Source organism: Myotis davidii, unplaced genomic scaffold, assembly GCF_000327345.1.
Source record: "Myotis davidii unplaced genomic scaffold, ASM32734v1 scaffold411, whole genome shotgun sequence".
Lineage (NCBI taxonomy): Eukaryota > Metazoa > Chordata > Mammalia > Chiroptera > Vespertilionidae > Myotis > Myotis davidii.
Window position 1 is genome coordinate 1,109,436 of NW_006282917.1, and position 5,617 is coordinate 1,115,052.

General features: G+C 38.0%; 1 protein-coding gene across 1 annotated transcript in view; it reads left to right on the forward strand.

Annotated features, from left to right (window-relative positions):
- The window catches only part of USP11 (ubiquitin specific peptidase 11), a 15,565-nt gene that overhangs the window by 708 nt on the left and 9,240 nt on the right, over window positions 1–5,617 (forward strand).

Consider the following 5,617-nt stretch of genomic DNA (forward strand, 5'->3'; position numbering starts at 1 on the left):
GGCGTGGCCTGAGGCCGAGCGAGACTGCAGGCGCGGGAGGTGGTGCCGCTGAAGCAGAAAATGGCGTCTTCGGATGAGCGAAGTCTGTGACGCGGCGAGGTTTTTGCCGCTGGCGGAGGCCGCCTTCCCAGGACCGGAGAAGGTGCAGGTGATTGGCACGGGAGGGGCCTTCCATGTTACATTTGTTTTCGGTTTCAGTACTGTTCTGTTTGCGTCATCATGTTAAAAAAAAGCTATTTTTTTAAACATGTCAATGAATATCTCCATAAATCGCCTTGTTTTACTGATTTAATTGCTAACCCGTGTTTGCAGTGTACTGTTTCTGGGCTGGGTTGTTTTTTTTCTCTCACAGAGTTGCATCTCAATTTTTAAATCGTGAACTACGTAAGCCCTAAACAGGTTGTATGAAACGTTTATTTGGTAAAACGGCCAGTGCGATGCAAAAATTTCAAGGTCGTGAAAGACAAAAGATGAAGAACTATTCAAGATTGAGGGAATTAATGGGGTATTTAACGAGTCATAATAACTAACTGCAATGTGTGATCGTGGGTTGGATCCTGGAGCAGAAAAAAATTAAAACTCGGGCTTTTTCCTCATAAAATTCTCTCTTTTACTGTAAAAGATGTTAATGGGAAAACGGGCGAAATTTGACTAGTTCTGCAGATTAGATGTTAGTACTGTTAGTTTTTTGCTTCCAATAATTGTGGCGTGGTTACGAAAGAGAATATCTTAGTAGTACGAGCGAAAATATTTAGTGCTCCCATCGTGTAAGAAATTTACTCTCAAATAGTCGAAAGTAAAATGTTAAATTTGGGATATCGGGATGAAGGGCGTACGGGAGTGTTTGTATTGTTTTTGCAGTTCTTCGGAGCATTTCAAAATAAAAATCTTGAACAATAAAACAATTTTTAATTCAACACGCAGGTTAAGATTCGGACTTTGCCTTTAAATACTTCTGTGCACCTCGCAAATGAACCGGGCCCCTCCGCGCCACAGGACACTATTATCCTGAATTCTTAATTTAATGTTTTTCCACCACCCCATGCATTCATAAATAGTATTTGTGGTAAAAAAGAAAATAGTATTTGTGGTGCGAGCTTTCATTTTGCGGAGACTCCATATGAAATTGTATTGGAGGCATACCGTGTGCCTCGTATCGGGTGGGACATGGTATCCACATGGCGTCATTGGTGACGTTGTCCTTGATCACTTGGTGAAGGTGCTATCTGCCCGATTATTTCTCCATTGTAAAGGTACGATTTTTCTCTTTGCATAGACAGTAATTCTTTAAAGAGCATCATTTTTGGCCATCCGTTATTCAGCGTTTTAACCGCGCCCCCTCTCCTGCATGCAGGCGCTCAAATTCTCCCAGTGCCTTGCCAGGCTTTATGGCTGGAGGCTGAGCCCGCGCTCTGAGTTCTCACTCTCCTGGGTACCCTCCCCCTCACTCTCCATCCGGCCATATTGGACTCTGGCTGTTGTTCCTGGAACGCATTGAGCGGGCGCTCAGGTTCGAGCGCGCTCTCACCCCACGGCCGGCCGCCGCAGGGAGGTGTGCACGCCTGGCGGAGATCCTGAATCACGGTACTGGTAAAATTCTCTGTTCCTCTTCCTGGAGAGAGAAACTCGAGATTCCCGAAATCGGGAATACAAAACTGAGCAATTTTTTTTAAATCATTACGGTATAGCTTTCCAGCAAGGAAAAACCTCCATCCATGCTGAGAATCAGCCACAATAACTGGACCGTTTTTTGTAGCCCTTTGGAGGTGTTCGGGGTTTCCTTTTGGGGGGTGTTGAAAATATCTTGGAATTAGATAGAGGTGGTGGTTGCGCAACATTGCAAACGTACGATTTGCTGTATTGTTCGTTTTTTAAGTGGTTAATTATGTTATGGGAATTTAGAAATTAATATTCCGTCAAAAACAGTTACCCCACCAATGTTGGTTCAGTATTAAAGCCAGTTTATCTCTTCTATTGAGGATAATATGAAGCGGTTTTTCTTAACTGCATTTTTTTTATGCTTTACCTCCTTAGGTGAGAGCAAAGCATCTCAAGGTTCTTTAATTTGCCATCCATTTTCTAGAGGTTTGCTGCAGCGGTCAGGAAATTGGTGTTTAGAAAGCATTTCGAGATCGTGAACTAACCTACCCAAATCATATACCTCATGTCGCTATTAATATTTGTACCTTCTGTCTTTTGCCAGCTGGCTGATGTGAACAAGAGCAATTAATTTGGCCATCGGAACTGATTGCATTTCTAAGAGAAGCTTACATTTTAAGAGTAAATTCAAATCTCTGGTATAGTCTAGCTTCCTTGGCAAATTCTCGTTTTTCTTTATGAGGATGAGCCATCCACAAACGTAATGAAATCAGGGAAAGGGGAGTGGGAGGGGGTCTGTAGAAGGTCTGTGCAGGGTGGGTAATTTCCTAACAGGTAAGCAAGCATGGGGTTCTTTGTTCAGGTAAACGAAGGAGGGTGGTTGGATTCAGTGTTAAAGATAGTGATTGTGAAGGGAAAGCAGCGTGTTCATTGAAGATAAGGACTAGCCTAGAAACGTTGAGGTTATTCTGTCAATGGAGAAAGCTGCACAGCATACGGGAATCATTTAATGAAGACCCTAAGAGCTAAATTGACTGAAAATTTCACATGTTCGGTTTGCCAATTGCCGCTATAGCTCTTATACAAGGTAGGATATGCCTTGGCGACTGGTTCTAATTCTTTTGTAATTAAGTGCTTGTTCAGACTTTTCATGAACCAAAAGGGAAAGGGGATTTGTGAATCTAGAATCCTGGAAGGGGGGAATCTTTTGCTAGACAGTCACTGTACCAGTCTTTGTTGCTTGAGCATGAGTATGCTTTTTAGCTTAAAAGTATGCAGTTATTGGAAAAGATTTATATTAGCATATTTAATTATATATGTAAGTATAATTAACCTAGGAAGATAAACTTTTTGTTTTGTCATTTTTTAAAATATTGTTTGAAAAATGAAAGAGCTTTTCTAAAAAATGTAAATTAATCAAATTTTTGGAGAATTTTAGATAAACCTAATTATGCCTATTGTCATTCCTTTCATAGAGTGAAAGGAACAAATCTTTGTTATCTCCCAGAGATCTTTAGTCATAAAAGACCATTTAACAGTGTCATTATTCTCAATTGGGAGCCTAAATTTGAGAAGAACAAATCAAGAATAGTTGTTAGAAAAGACAAGATATAAGTTGAAGTAAAGACAAAAAATATTATAGTAAACTTTGTAAAAACACAATGATAAGCAGCAAAGATTACTAAGAACTTATATTTCAAGCAAGGAATCTCTTAAAAATGAGTTAAGGTATTTTTTTTTTAGTGAGCTGAGTTAGGTTTTTAGAAAACACCAAGAGTTAATAATTTGGTAACAAAAGGGATTTCTAATCTGGGTGTAAATTAATGTCATTTTACAGAAAAATGCCTAAATTCTAATTTTCCTCTTTTGATTTGTTCATGTAACAACTTACAGTAAAGGATTTATTTGTATGCCTTTATATATGTATTTAGGCTTGTGCACATATATAAATAATAAATTCAGAACAACGTAATATTACATTTGCCATCTAAACAAGTTAATCATGTCTCTTAATTTATATCCATATTTCTGTTTCTCGTAATTATTGTACCTAGTATGTTAACAAATTATGTAAATTATTATCTTAACCAAAATAACCAATTTAATTTTGTCTAGACACAAGAGAAAACTGGAGGACAGGGAATCTTGTTCAATAATTTATTTCCATAAGCACATATTTCATAGCATTTAAACAAATTTGAGGAAGCACAAGTAAACATAAGTGACTTCAGCAAGATCAGTTGTATTTCTGTATACTAGCCATAACAAATTAGAAAATTAAACTTTAAAGGAGGCCATTTATAATAGCATCCCCCCCAAAAATCTTAATACCTAGAAGTAGATATAACAATGTGGGTACTTTTCAATCAAACAATGATAACTCTGTATGACTGCCACCTGGGTTGATAACATTATGAGACATCCCAATTTCAGAGATGTTAAAAAAATTTTTTAAGTGTCTTTCAATTAAAGGAACATGATAGTAATTTGTGTAAAACTTCAGTCTTCTTTGAAGCCTTTAGAAATTCGGGGTGTAGCCAGGTCTGGTGGTTTTGCTTACCTCTATAAAGAGTGGCTTGAATGTTAATTTTCCTTAAAAATCTGCTTTTTTAAAAAAAGTTGAATAATTTCTCCTTTTGTATTGAAAGTCCCATAGATTGTCAATGGAGGCAATGAAAACCACGAAGGGAAAGGATGTAGGGTCAGTGATGGGAGGGAGGTTTGTGGCAGGAGCCACGGGGTGGGGAGGTGTGTGTCTTTGGCAGGAATGAAGTGCAGGGTTTGTGGGGTGGGGGTAACCCACAGAAATGGTTGCCTATTCAGACAGCCACTTGTGACTATCCCAGGATTTTTTCTACTACTCCATCCCCCACCTAACTAATCCTTTTATAAACTGTAAACAAAGGAAAGTGGCCATTTTAAAGAATCCCCTTTATAGGGTTAAATTGCTGGAAAGCAATAAGCATTACATATTTTTCATCAGTTTTGTAATTTCTTTAAAAGTGTTTATTTGAAGCTGTTAAATACTTAGGACAGCCTTTATGTGTCAGAAATACCATCGCTGAGCAGGTTTGCGGGGGGGGGGGGGGGGGGGGGGGTGGTGTACATGAGCTTTCATGTTCAAGCCCTGGGATTGAACAGTAACAGTTAATGTTTATTTTACACTTAATATATGTCAGCTATTTTTCAGACTGGAAAATTTCTCAGGACATTTTATAAAGGCAGATGCCATCAGTCCTAACTGTTTAACCTAACAGTGCATATAAAAGTTCCTCCTGTAAAATACCTGATGCAGCTGTATACTTAACAGTGGTTCAGATAGTAAATTTTGTTATGTCTTTTACCACAGTGTTTTAAAAAGTGAGCTAATCACAAGCTCAGATGTATTATAAAGCCAAAAGAAATCCTAAATATGAAAATGATGAAAAGTGGTGATATGTGATCTTTGAAGAAAATCTTATGGTTCTTTTAGCATTTAAAATTTTTTTCAGTTTCTGAGATTTCCAGTTTACTAATCCATTTATTGGCTGAAGATTTTTGTCTCCATTTTTGGCTTGTTACAAACACTGCACAATTAATGAAGGGTTAACACCTAATAACATTAGCTTCAAATAATTTGTTTTTTGAGCCTAACTTAACTGTGTTACACCACAGTCTAATGAATTATTGTTTATTCTATAATAAAATCTCATGTTTCCCCAGCACTGTGGGTGTGGTGTTTTTCCCTTTTTTGAGCACATCTTCTTTTATTAATCAAATATCTTCTAGCATCCTAAGAAATTAGGTAATCTCACCCTGGCCAGGTTGTTCCATTGGTTAGAGCATCCCAAAAGGCCAAGGTTTCCGGTTCTATCCCTGGTCAGGGCACATACAAGGATCAATCAATGAATGCATAAATAAGTGGAACAAAAAATATATGATTTTCTCTCTCTCTCTCTCTCTCTCTCTCTCTCTCTCTCTCTCTTCCTCCCTCTCTCTCTCTCTCCCTCCCCTCTCTCAAAATAAAAAAAAAAAACAA